The sequence below is a fragment of the Rhinichthys klamathensis genome, unplaced genomic scaffold, assembly GCF_029890125.1.
Source record: "Rhinichthys klamathensis goyatoka isolate OS25496 unplaced genomic scaffold, OSU_Roscu_1.1 h1tg000372l_1, whole genome shotgun sequence".
Classification (NCBI taxonomy): domain Eukaryota; kingdom Metazoa; phylum Chordata; class Actinopteri; order Cypriniformes; family Leuciscidae; genus Rhinichthys; species Rhinichthys klamathensis.
In genome coordinates this window covers 1,798,000-1,812,081 of record NW_026606879.1, presented here as the reverse complement: position 1 = coordinate 1,812,081, position 14,082 = coordinate 1,798,000, and the positions used below count along the sequence as shown (strand labels likewise).

Sequence of the window (14,082 nt, the reverse complement as noted above, 5' to 3'; positions counted from 1 at the left end):
GCATCTTTACATTTCAAACATTGCTGTTTATTGCTCTGGCCACATTTGCAATCTATGGCATGTTCACACAGGTAAGCAGGGAGTCAGTCTGTTTAGTGTCCTAAATTATTGTAACTGTGACCTTAAAGGGATAGTTCACCCAAAAATGAAAATTCTGTCAGTAATTACTCACCCTCATGTTTTTCCAACCCCGTAAGACTTTAGTTCATCTTCAGAACACAAATTAGGATATTTTTGATTAAATCTGAGAGCTGGATCACTCCTCCATAGGCTTCTAAGGGAGTTAGTTTGTTAGTTCACAAATTAGTTCATGTAGTTTAACTGCGCAGCACTTCTGTGTTGTACGTCACACGCATCACACACATGACCAGCATTGGCCAATAGTGAGCCTACGTGTGACGTACAACACAGAAGCGCTGCACAGTTAAACTACGTAAACTAACTCGAGGCCCACAGAGAAGGAAATGAATAGTTGAATAAAGTCGTTATTTTTGTCTACCGCCTGTAAGCTGTTAGTGTCTTATGGACTGGTCCACAGGTGCATGTGCAATAATTGTTTATGGTTCACTGAACAAGCATGAAAAACATTGTTTTTAAACCCTTTCCAGTAATACGTTGTAAAGCTTATTTGGATTTTATATTTACAAAATTATATTTAAAATACAGTATCCAGACAAAGAGATGCTTTTTTGCTGAGTTTATTTGAAAGGATCCATTAATCTGACACTCTGAGCTCATCTACCATTAATGTCCCTTGAGCAATACATTTAACCTTAGGTTGCTCAAGGGGGATTGTCCCTGTTGTGTATACTGGATAATAAAACCTCCCTTCCCCCAGCCTCCTTCCTTCAACCTTCAGTATAGATCTTTCAGTTCATTCTTTCCAGAACTTATTTAATTTAGTCAAAAAGAGAGATAGAGAATACTCCATCCCAGATGTACTGATCACTCTCACTGGGGAGGAGGAGGTTTGGTTAAAAGTGGTAGAGGGATGTGGGGTCATGGGGATGTATGTTTATTTTTTTTTACCCTGAGAATAAACTGTCCATCTATTAAGACCTTTATGAAGGCTCCCACTACACATCTCTCCCAGCAACCACATTGGACATTAATCAGTCTGTTTTTTTTTTGTTTTTTTTGTTCAAAGTAATTTCATGTTACATTTAATTTGTTCACACTGTTTACGGGTTAATGTAACATAGTTTACTTAGGACTACACTATAAAGAAATAACCAATGCTTAAAGGGGTTCTATAATGCCCCTTTCACAAGATGTAAAATAAGTCTCTGATGTCCCCAGAGTGTTTATGTAAAGTTTTAGCTCAAAGTAGTCACCTTGTAGAGGGTGTGCATAAGTGTATTTGTGTCCCTTTAAATGCAAATAAGCTGCAGGCGGAGATTCAAGAGCTCATGTGTTAGCAGCTCCAATTACCTCACACAGACACACACTGAAATAAATAAATATTAATCTCGTTTCCGGGGGCGGGGTTTATGTCAATTTTAGGGTTAGTGATATCACTAACCCATGAAGAAGCGAATTGTAGTCCCTATCAGCCGTTTGTTGTAGTCCTTAAAAGCAATTTCTGTAACAGAAAATATCTCCCTTTTCTTTGAACTTTGAGCGTTGTAACTTTGCAGATGTTGTTTATGCTAACAGCAACATTACACACTAACTAAAGGGTCAGGGCCCCCCCAAAAGGTTGTGGCCTGTGGAATGTTGGTCCACTCCTCTTCAATGGCTGTGCGAAGATGCTGGATATTGGCAGGACCTGGAACACACTGTCGTATACGCCGATCCAGAGCATCCCAAACATGCTCAATGGGTGACATGTCCTGTGAGTATCCTGGCCATGCAAGAACTGGGATGTTTTCAGCTTCCAGGAACTGTGTACAGATCCTTGCAACATGGGGCCGTGCATTATCATGCTGCAACATGAGGTGATGGTCATGGATGAATGGCACAACAATGGGCCTCAGGATCTCGTCACGGTATCTCTGTGCATTCAAAATGCCATCAATATGCACCTTTGTTCGTTGTCCATAACATACGCCTACCCATACCATAACCCTACTACCACCATGGGCTACTCGATCCACAACGTTGACATTAGCAAACTGCTCACCCACAGGACGCCATACACGCTGTCTGCCATTTGCCCTGTACAGTGAAAACCGGGATTCATCCGTGAAGGGAACACATCTCCAAAGTGCCAGACGCCATCGAATGTGAGCATTTCCCCACTCAAGTCGGTTTCGATGATGAACTGCAGTCAGGTCGAGACCCCGATGAGGACGACGAGCATGCAGATGAGCTTCCCTGAGACGGTTTCTGACGATTGTTGCAGCAGCTGTTCGGGTGGGTTCACATTCCTGCAGTCAGCATGAATTGATGTGTTTGGGATGCTCTGGATCGGCGTATACGACAGCATGTTCCAGGTCCTGCCAATATCCAGCAACTTTGCACAGCCATTGAAGAGGTGTGGACCAACATTCTACAGCCCACAATAAACAACCCCCCATTAGCTGATTACCTTGATTAGTTCAAGTGTGTTTAATTAGGATTGGAGCTAAACTCTGCTGGACATTGGTCCTCCAAGAGCAGGACTGGACATCCATGTTGGTACCAGGAAACCGCAATAAATGACTAAATGCTGGCCAATTTGTTCCCAGAATTAGCGGCTGTCTGATGTGTGGACTAACCGCAATCTCTACACTATGATTTGTTCCCCTAAATTGAATAGTGACAGGCATTACGGGATATTTTACCACATCCCCGTTCACACAACTTACCGAAACCATGCGGCAGGTTGTATCAAGCTTTGATAAATGGAGGTTTAGTTACATTCTGAATCCACCAAAGCTTGATAAGTACCCCCCTTAATACTCACAGGTATTTGGTACAACCCAGCCTGATCGAGGGCAGCCTGCGGTGCGTCCGGGACCCGGTCCAGGGTCCCCAAGTCCATCACCGGACACCTGTCGATAAAATCCCGCAACGACAACAGGCCTGCCAGACTTCCCTGCCACCCTAGTGGCATGAAGTGGGTCAAGGTATTGGCACGGAGAGAGCGGAGGAATGGGGCTGGACATCGGCCCCACATGAGGGAGCCCACGGGGCAGCTGATGACTCTCCAGCTCCTCCACTCCTCTATCGGTTGGAGCTTTAGGTGGAAGGTTCCTGTGGGTCCTGGGAAACGAAACAGGTCGAGAGAGAGAGGGAGGGAGAAGAGAGAGAGAGAGGAACAGAGGAGGAGAGAGAGACAGATGGAAGGGGTTTGCCGACCCTGGGGCACGCCACCATCTTCCCTTGACCACCAGCCATCTGCGGCACGCATCCCGGAGCTGCTGAGCCAACACAAAGGGCTGGCCACTTTCACCCAGGTCCAGTGATCTGAACCGCTGACGGTGTTGTACAGGGGTGAGACCGACCCGCTGGAGAATGGCTCTCTTCAGGTCTTGGTAGACCAGGAGGTTCTGGACCGGTAGCTGCTGGGCCGCCATCCCCCGTCAGCAGGGGGATGAGGCACACCGGCTAGTGTTTCTGTGCCGGTTTCCTCCCTGTCCATCCAGCTCCGGAACAGCTCGCGGTCCTCTTGCTGGGCGCGGACAAGAGTTTGGAACCGGCGCACTTGGTCCTTGCGCATGTCCAGCAACACCTTGTGATGTTCCTGATGGAGTTCAGCGAGCGAGTGGATAATGTCCGCAAATGGCGTGGCTGACGGAGTTTGCATGATGGCGACGGCACAATTCTTCCTCCCGGGTTTCGGCACCAATGTAATAATGTTCGTTGAAGGGAAGGAAGAAGTCAGGGTCGACGTTACTGAGGATCGTGGGTTTTTATTGATCATGGCACAAATCCAACATAAAGAAGCGCACACTGAGCTATATTGACCTATATGGCACCAGTTGTATCGCGTCTCCACCTATCACGACTTCTCTCCCTTGGCCTCGTGGGATAGTAAACTGTCAATCAGATGCACCCTCTGGAATCTCTGCGAAAATCGTAGGTTATCCAGGTACTTTTCACTTATAGTTTTTAGAATACTGGGTAGTTGGTAGCAGACAAAACTGTAACAATCATTCACTCAGAATCAAAAACAGAACATGCAGGCATATTTAAATAGCAGTCATTTTGTGGTTTAATCACAGGCACTAGTCTATATCGTATAATTGTACAGTACTAATTTTGATTTAATAATTTAATACAGAATTTTGCTAATTCTGTGACACTGTACAGTGAATTCCATTTTAATGGCTGGATTCTGAAATTCTGTCTGCATTATTAGAATTGTGGAAATGTAGTCCTATTCATTTCAAAGACAGTACATCAGCAACACGTTAATTTAAACAAATTCAACGATTAATTCTAACTTTGGTAGTATATTACCTCAAATAAAGTCCTTGTAACAATAGTGGTAAACACACACAAAGACGAAGAAGATTCAAAAACACAGTCTTTATTATTATCTAAACACTCAGGAGAACATAGGAGAAATGCTACCACAACTAATTACAAATGAGAACCGACAAAGGACTGAACATAACAGAGTATACACACAAGACAAACATAATGAGAGACAGGTGCAAATCATACATAACCATAAGAAGAAACGAGGACATAATCAGTAACCAAGGAAATCGAAACTAAACAGAGCAGAGAAACAGGAACTAAGGAAACAAAACACAATATCAAAATAAGAGTGCATAACCGCGACAGTAGTCTCCCCTCCAGGGAAGGTGCGTCCTTGCTCCATTAATTACATTTTAACTGTGGAGGGAGAGAGGGAGGGAGCTTTGGAGGAGGGCACGGAGCTGGTGACTGACAGGAACCAAGAGGAGCTGAAGCTGAAACTTTTGCTGAAGGTCCAGGCAGAACCTGGAGACTGACTGACGGAGGCAGAACCAAAAGCAATGGAGACTGAGATGGGGATTGGGAAGCCAGAGGTGGAGCCGTAGAGTTGCACAGAGTTAGAGGCAGAGGCAGAGCTGATGTGTTGGACGGCACCAGATGAGACGGCGGATACAGGGGACTGGACTGAACCAGCGGTGGAGAAAGAAATAGGAAATCGGGTGGGAACATCGGAGGAGAAAGGTCTCCGGACCGGACCGGAGCATCCAAACTGGAGCAGCGGAGAGGCGTCGATTTGAGGGTTGGAACTTGGGAAGGAACTGTTGACCACAGGTCTATAAGGCAGTGGTTTGCTCTTGGCCCTCGGATGGACTGGACAGCGTGCTTCGACTCCGGGGGATGGTTCTGGTTCCGGAACAGACAAGATTGCTGCCTCTGGCTTGCATATTGTGAGAGGGGAACCGGTGGGCAGAAGCACCCACCCCAAATAATTCACCAAAGTCTTTTTCTCGAGGAGACGCACAGCAGGTATGTCCATACTTCTAATGCTTTCACTATCAGAACCAACAAGGGACTGCACATAACAGAGCATAAATAATAGACAAAAACAGGCGAGAGACAGGTGCAAATCATACTTAACCATTAGCTAAATCGAGGACATGACCAGAGTAGGCAAACCAGAACTAAAAGGAAACAAACCAGAATATCAAAAGAAAAGTCCATAACCATGGAGGAGGGGGGGGGGGGGGGGGGGGGGAAAGATCCCATTTGACTGATGCATATTGTTTATGTTGATTTTAAAAACTTTTAAATTGTATCTCCGGAAAAACAACGCTACCCATTTTGCAATGTAGTGACAAATTGCATCTGGCATTTGCTGGGGCTTATAATAATGCTTAGTCTTAACAGTTGTCAATTATTCTGAGTGAGGATTCCTAATATGCATTTGGTTTCACAGTATGTTAACGGAGCATCAACTTATATATACCTCTTTGACAGAGACAATGGCTTTCAATCCTGTGTTCCTTTTTAAAACTGCCAGATGTTTCTGTGATGGACTGCTCAGGGAATTCAGGCAAGCTAAGCAGGGGAAGCCATGGAAAAGAAAAGAGAGTAGTGAAAGATAGAGAGTAGAGGGGCAATGAAAAATTTAAGTAACGTTAGCAGAGACATAATCAAGCAGGCATGCAGGCAAGATGGAAGAAAGCAGAGAAGGGAGGAGGGAAACAGAAAAGGAAACTAAACATTGGGGGTGGGCTGTGTTGCTTGAAAGAGAACGGCACTTGAATAAGATAGAAAAAGAAAAAGAGGAGGGAGCACAGAGAGGATGGAATAAGAGTGTGAAGGAAAAGGAGAACACATATCTGCCCTTCCTTGCATTTGCTGCATCATTCATCTCCAAAACCACCAATGGATGTTGAACAGAATACATGGGATTTATATAATTTTGAATCCGATTCAGAAGAATTCTGATCGGGTTGCCATTATCAATGGAACCTGGTTCTGCATGCATTGTCATCAACCCAAGAAGAGGTCAACATTAATGAATACATTCACTTCCTACAAATTTGTGGTCTATAGAAATAGCTTCAACTTTCTAAAGAAGGGGTCAGAGAGCAGTGAGAAACAAATAAACAGCTCCCTAGAGAATGACAGTCTTTCAACACATATCACATATACTCAAGATCCAATGTGCAGGAAAGCCTTGGCTATATTCACAATATAGCATGAATATAATCACAATAAAAATATTAAGGACAATATTTCATTAAAGCAAAATTAAGGAAATAGATTAGGGGCTATTTTTCTTCTTAAAATGTACTGACATAGACATTGCTATGCAACAAAATGGGAGCTACTTTCATCTACACATTTTAGAGTGAAATGAAAGCTTTTTTCACGGAACAGCATTTAGAATAGCCTTTTCAAGGTATAACAGAGCGTTGTGCTTACATTGACTCAAGCATTTCTTTTATAGTTTTGTTAGTGTATATGAATTATGGAGTGAGAGGGTAGCTGTCTTTTAAGATATTTTTATTCTGTTATGCTCGTGTATAATTTAATCTGCTGGTTGCAGAAAACAGAGTGCTCTCAGTCCAGGGGGCTCCTAAAGCCTAGGAGACAGCCAGGGTCGCAGGGCAAGAAAAGATACCCATTATTTCCAACACTTTAGCGAGGATTCCTTAGGGACTGGTGAAAACCATGCAAGCTGAAAATGTATGTTTTATTGTTAAAGGTCCAATCACCAATTTTGTTCACCTGAAGTATGTATTGTTTGTGTTAGCTTTCTTCTTCTTTGTATTATTATTAATGGTTTAGTTCATGCAAAAATTTAAATTATATATGGATTTAATAATTTGAGTTCATCTTTGGAACACAAATGAAGATATTTTTAATATTGCCTCATAATTTTTTGCCTATTGCTTTTATCATTACTTTTTTTTTTATGGACTCCCATCAAATTCAATTTTAGTAATCAAAAACCAGGTCTAATTAATTGAAATTAGGGATGTCAATTTACACAAATTCCCATGATCGGTCGTCGCTTAAATTAACAATCAATTAATCGATTAAACGTTGGCCTTAAAGGTTGTTACTGTGTTGGTTATTTTTGTCATGTTTCTGGTTTGTGGTTCACTGGCTTTGGTTTTTTCATTCAGTTTGTACCTCATTTCTCTGCCTTGTTCATTGTATTCTGTTATCTCCAGTCATGTCATTATTAGGTCCCTTGTTTCAGGTGTGTTGTCTTGTTAGGTTGTATGGTCCTGCTCGTTGTTCTGATTTGCCCCAGCTGTGTCTTGTTCCCTGATCCCGTCTGTGTATTTAAATCCTGTCTTCTCTTTTGTTCATGGTCAGTTATTAAATGTATGTTTGAATGTGCGTACCACGAGTTTCTGTTCTGAGTCTGTATATCATAAAAGTCTATTGCTGCATTTAGATCCGCCTACTGCCTTTGCTTCCACGCAAATCGTAACAGAATAACTGACCCACTAGGATCTAGCAGCCATGCCTACCTGGAGTCCTGATGTCCAGATCCTCCGTCTTCGCCAGGAGAATCGCGCCATCGAGGATTATGTCGCAGAATTCCTCGAGCTGGCATATCTCGCGCAAATGAACACCCACGGCCTGAAGATCTTCTTCCGCGGAGGATTATCGGAACCACTCCGGTCTTTGATGCCCGAACCTGGTCCGCACGGTTCTTTAGAGTGGTACATCGACTTGGCCCTGTTGTGGAGCGGCTCTTCGTTTACCGTGGGCGTGGAGAAGCTGCCAGAGCCTGCACTTCACGTCAGCCCGGTCGCGCCCGCGCTTCACTTCAGCTCTGCCGAGACCACGCTCCACAAGCCCGCGCTTCAGGTCTGCTCAGCCGAACCCGCGCTCCCTCAGACCGCGCTCCACGTCTTGCCAGCAATCAAGCCAGCCACCGGATCGGTCTATGGCCGTACGGGACCGATCTCCAGCGTGGCTGATCCTCCTATGAGGTCTGCACGTGCTGCCAGGAAGACCATCATTTCAGGGTCCCGCCATGTCGAACCCGCACGTCACTTCAGTCTCGACGAACCCAAGTTAAGTGAATCAAGTGAGTCAAGTCCCGCCGAGTCAAGTGAGTCAAGTCCCGCCGAGTCAAGTCCCGCCGAGTCAAGTCCCGCCGAGTCAAGTGAGTCAAGTCCCGCCGAGTCAAGTGAGTCAAGTCCCGCCGAGTCAAGTGAGTCAAGTGCCGCCGAGTCAAGTGAGTCAAGTGCCGCCGAGTCAAGTGAGTCAAGTGCCGCCGAGTCAAGTGAGTCAAGTGCCGCCGAGTCAAGTGAGTCAAGTGCCGCCGAGTCAAGTGAGTCAAGTGCCGCCGAGTCAAGTGAGTCAAGTGCCGCCGAGTCAAGTGAGTCAAGTGCCGCCGAGTCAAGTGAGTCAAGTGCCGCCGAGTCAAGTGAATCAAGTGCCGCCGAGTCAAGTGAATCAAGTGCCGCCGAGTCAAGTGAATCAAGTGCCAAGTCAAGTGAATCAAGTGCCAAGTCAAGTACATCAAGTGAGTCAAGTGAACCGACTACCGAGTCAAGTGAGTCCACCGAGTCAAGTGAGTCCACCGAGTCAAGTGAGTCCACCGAGTCAAGTGAGTCCACCGAGTCAAGTGAGTCCACCGAGTCAAGTGAGTCAAGCCCAGTGACGCGTCGTCGCAGAGGGAGGAGAAGGAGGTCTCGTGTGCCCCGCCGGGTTCCGAAGGGCGTTCCCAGACTCTTCGCCCTGCCGGCCCCGCCTCTGCGCCTCGCCCTGCCGGCCCCGCCTCTGCGCCTCGCCCTGCCGGCCCCTCCTCTGCGCCTCGCCCTGCCGGCCCCTCCTCTGCGCCTCGCCCTGCCGGCCCCGCCTCTGCGCCTCGCCCTGCCGGCCCCGCCTCTGCGCCTCGCCCTGCCGGCCCCTCCTCTGCGCCTCGCCCTGCCGGTCCCGCCTCTGCGCCTCGCCCTGCCGGTCCCGCCTCTGCGCCTCGCCCTGCCGGCCCCCGCCTCTGCGCCTCGTCCTGCCTGCGCCCTTCAGGCTCCGGGAGGCCTGCCCGGAACCCATTTACCACCTGGAGGTTCCTCCCGAGGATTTCCCCAAGTATTTTTTGGGGGGGGGGCAGAAGGTACTCCGTGAGGGCCATGGAGACGACGTCGACATGGTCCTCATCCTCGTCTGAGTCTGCTCCGACCTGGCCACCATCTCGTCCTGCTCCGCCCTGGCCTTTCCCACGCCATGCTCCACCCTGGCCTTTGCCACGCCATGCTCCACCCTGGCCTTTGCCACGCCATGCTCCACCCTGGCCTTCGCCCCGTCCTGCTCCACCCTGGCCTTCGCCTCGTCCTGCTCCGCCCTGGCCTTCGCCCCGTCCTGCTCCGCCCTGGCCTTCGTCTCGTCCTGCTCCGCCCTGGAGGCCTCCTGTTCCGGGCAAGCCACGCCCTCGTCAGCCTCCAGGGCGCCCACCCTCCCGCCCCTATTTGATGTTTATTCGGCGCGGGGACACGCCTTATGGAAGGGGGGGATAATGTTACTGTGTTGGTTATTTTTGTCATGTTTCTGGTTTGTGGTTCACTGGCTTTGGTTTTTTCATTCAGTTTGTACCTCGTTTCTCTGCCTTGTTCATTGTATTCTGTTATCTCCAGTCATGTCATTATTAGGTCCCTTGTTTCAGGTGTGTTGTCTTGTTAGGTTGTATGGTCCTGCTCGTTGTTCTGATTTGCCCCAGCTGTGTCTTGTTCCCTGATCCCGTCTGTGTATTTAAATCCTGTCTTCTCTTTTGTTCATGGTCAGTTATTAAATGTATGTTTGAATGTGCGTACCACGAGTTTCTGTTCTGAGTCTGTATATCATTAAAGTCTATTGCTGCATTTAGATCCGCCTACTGCCTTTGCTTCCACGCAAATCGTAACAAAGGTGGGGTAAGCGATATTTTAAAGGGGCACTTGGCAGCTATTTCAACTTAATAAAACCGTTTAGAAATCATTTGAATGGTTCAATAACCTGTTCTGGAGAGAATGGTGACTTTCCCCGCTCCCCCCAGCGTCCCCAGGCGGAAAACCAACCTTGCAACATGGGGACTAACGTCCCGGCAAGTTGGAAATAGAAGTCTCGTGAGAAGCGAGAACGAGCGAGAAACACGAACTGCTAAATGGCAATTCGACATAATTCAATGATACCGTGTATTGTTAATTCTTAACCAAATGCATCATATATGAGATAAATCAGACTTACACAAATTAAACACAATATTACAACTTACATTTGCACAAAAGAAAAGGCTGTGAATGCACACGCAAACTTATAGTCATGATGAAGGTGTAACTCTAGCTGTAAAATGGTCCCAAAAATAACTCCGGCACGCTTGCAAATTGTTCCTTGTGTCTGCTTTACATGTTTCGCAGTTTTATCAATTAAATGTATTATTGACAATTAATCGATAATCGATTAATCGTTAACAACCCTAATTGAAATCATGAAACCTATACAATTTAACAATAATTTATCAAAAGTTTTTTAAAAAATTACATGTTTAGGGCCCTATGAAATAGCCTGCTTTTTTTTTTTTTTTAAATTCCTTTTTTTTTTTATACCAAATTACGTGTTTTCTGTTTTAACTTTTAAGTTTAGTTAGTTCAGACTGGTTGGCGCCCACTTCATTTATGGTCCTAGATTGTTCTGTTTGAACGAATCATCTCGTTTGTTCTTCTCTAGTTGTTTTTATTCAATAAATCCCATTGTTATTTGTACTTCTTTGGAGCTAAAACGTTACAGAATACCGGACACAGAATGTATTATGCTGTTGCATTCACTGCCCTAGCCAGGAAAGGACTTTCATTTGTTAAATATTCCATCCATTTCTCCACCCTCGCACACGATACGGCCTTCGATGATGGGACTATCCACACCAGAGTCCACGTCATCAGACCCAGAGCCCAGCCAACCATCACCCCACGACACGGAAATGACACCAGAGCCCACTGCAGACAGGAGCTTCCGCCCACCGTTACGACGGAGCCTGTGAGGATTACAGCGCCGACCATCGCTTCGGAGCCGAAGCCCAGCAGTGAGTCTGACCAGGTGTGTGAGCCGGCAACAGTCGTAACAGTAGGGTTGGGTACCGAAACTCGGTGCCAATAGGGAACCGGTTCCGACGTAAACGGTAGTAACCAGACCGAATAAGAACGAAAATTTCGGTGCCTGATTTCGGTGCCTAACTTCATTAGGCACACACGCACACACACAAGGTCTCTCGCTCTCTCTCTCTCCGCCGTGCGTGTGCTACACAGTTTGGAGCACAGTCTCTTCTGTCTCGCAAGCGCGCTCTTTCTCGCAAGGTTTGGCTGCATTTCACGTGTAAAATTACGTGTCAGAACGCCCTCTGGGTGTGCCGATAGTCTGAATCCCATATAGAATCAAGCCAATTCATTGGCTGATGGCGCGGGCGCCGCATCGACGCACTTACGTCGTCATACTATGTTGGCGCGCGCGCGCCATCTGCTCCTCAGATTTCTTTGCTGAAAAAGGAAGCTGGTCGGCAGCGCGAGGAGCTTGGCAGCGTCTCGTTCCCTATTGAGAGATATGTTACACCAGTAACCAGAGATGTTCTCTTTCATAGGTTCACTCAACGCTGCGTAGCTAAGAAGCAGTGGATTTGTAGGCTGCTGTATCACGTGCCGTTTGAACTGACGCGCTACAGCGATCTGTCACATTTCAAAGAGCCAAAACGTTAAACGTTATAAAAATATTGACAGAATCTGACAGCTGTGGATTTGTTCCATATCAAAAGTAACCTCCTCTGTCTTGTCTGTCCGTGTCCTCTTTGTCCGCGATTTTTCTGTGTGAAAAGGGTCATTTGCGTGAGTCTCACGGTCAATGCGTGAGAGTTGGCAGCTCTGCCTGCTAGTAATCTCTATTAATCTCCAGTATTATTACATTGTTTGATACAATATTGTTTCATTTGATATTATGTAAATATGATTTTTTATTTTATATTGGTTTTATTATTACCATATGTTACTTGTATTTATATTGTTTAAAGATTTAAGTTAATATTGTGTCCAGTTTGGCCCTGTAAATTAAAGGGTATTATTTTTTTATAAAGTGTGTGCGGTTTCATTTTCTTAAGTACCGATTTAAGAACCGTTTAAGCACCGGAACCGTTTAAAAAATACCGAGTAGGTACTGGAATCGGATAAAACCCAAACGATACCCAACCCTACGTAACAGTGGGTGATTTGGTGGAGTTGGACACTAAAAACTCCACCTCAGTCAGCCGTTACCCTGCCTGCACCACGGACTTACGAGCCATCCACTGTGCTCCGTCTCTCCACCCCTTCGGCTCCAGCGGGCTCGGCCCTCAGTCTTCGGGCACTCGGGTTCCTCCTCGACTCCGTCTAGGTCTCCAGTGCCATCGGTGTCGCACAGTTCCATCTGCTCTCCGTCTGCACCCTGGGCTCCACTTTGAATGGCTCCATCTCCAGCGGTCGTACCCCGGATGTCGCCTACAAAGTCACCATCATGGCTCCTCCCTCCATCGACTCCGCCGTGGGCTTTCATCCTAGCTGTTCTCTGGGTCACCAACAACTGACCACTCCTACCATCATCTCCACCATGGATGCTACCTCCATCATCGCCACCCTGGTCTCTCCTGCCTATATGTCTGCCCTCTTACAGGCCTTCACCTGCTCCTCATCCACCTCTAAAGCCCCCACCTTCCCTCCCTTGTATCATCTCTTGCGGCGCAAGGTCACATCGTCCCGGAGGGGGCGTTATGTCACAACTATGTTATGTCTGACACGCTGTTATGTTTGTTCTTCTCTAGTTTGTTTTATTTAATAAATACAATTGTTATTTGTACTTCTTGGACATCTTTGTCTTCTTTGGAGCTAAAACTTTACATTGTTATAATTATTTATCAGATGGTACAACATATTATAAGGTTGTTTGTAAGCATTATGCATGAATTATAATGCATTAAGAATACCCTTATAATGCATTATAAATACATTCTTCATAGAAAGTGTTAGCTAATTTTTCATTTGTTAAATCATCTGGAAGCAATGATTCATTATGTTTTGGTGGTGTCCCATAATAACTACTTGACCTGTTTGATACTAAAACAACTGTATGCACAGCATACATAGGATCTGTTTTTTGTGAATCTGGCTTGTTTGATCATGTTCTCCATACGTGTTTGGTTTCTTTCTTTCTTTCTTTCTTTCTTTCTTTCTTTATTTATTTTCATTATGTATGACATGTTTTACATTCTTTTTATTTATGACACTCTAATTATTAAGATTTTTTTTATTGATGTGAAGTCTTGATGCATATAAATGCACATGCCTCTCGTCAAGGTCACTGTTAAACACAAATCATTCCCATTCTGAGTGAATGCTGTACTTACCGTAATGGTCTTAATGGTTTAATAGAATTGTTTTAGTAAATGTCCAATGATTGTCCACCCTTCTCTCTGGCTTTCTACAGCCAAGGTCACTGATGCCAGGCTTTGCAGTCCTGAGCTTGAATGGTCTTGTCAATGTGTGACAAAAAGGCATTAAGATTTAGGGAGATAGTACAGCTGAAAATGCTGAGGATCATACTTTTCATTACCTTGACAAAATGGCTTTGCGGTACAGTGACTTAATACATGTGTAGTGTGTTTGAGTGTGTAACTGTAATGTTGACTTCCTTTCTGTCCTTCTATCAATAAAACTGTACAGGATCTGCCATCACTTAAAATTAGCTGTG

At 45.7% G+C, this 14,082-nt stretch overlaps 1 protein-coding gene across 7 annotated transcripts in view; it reads left to right on the top strand.

Annotated features, from left to right (window-relative positions):
* The window catches only part of tns1a (tensin 1a), a 141,520-nt gene that overhangs the window by 3,624 nt on the left and 123,814 nt on the right, over window positions 1-14,082 (top strand). The window lies entirely within an intron of this gene.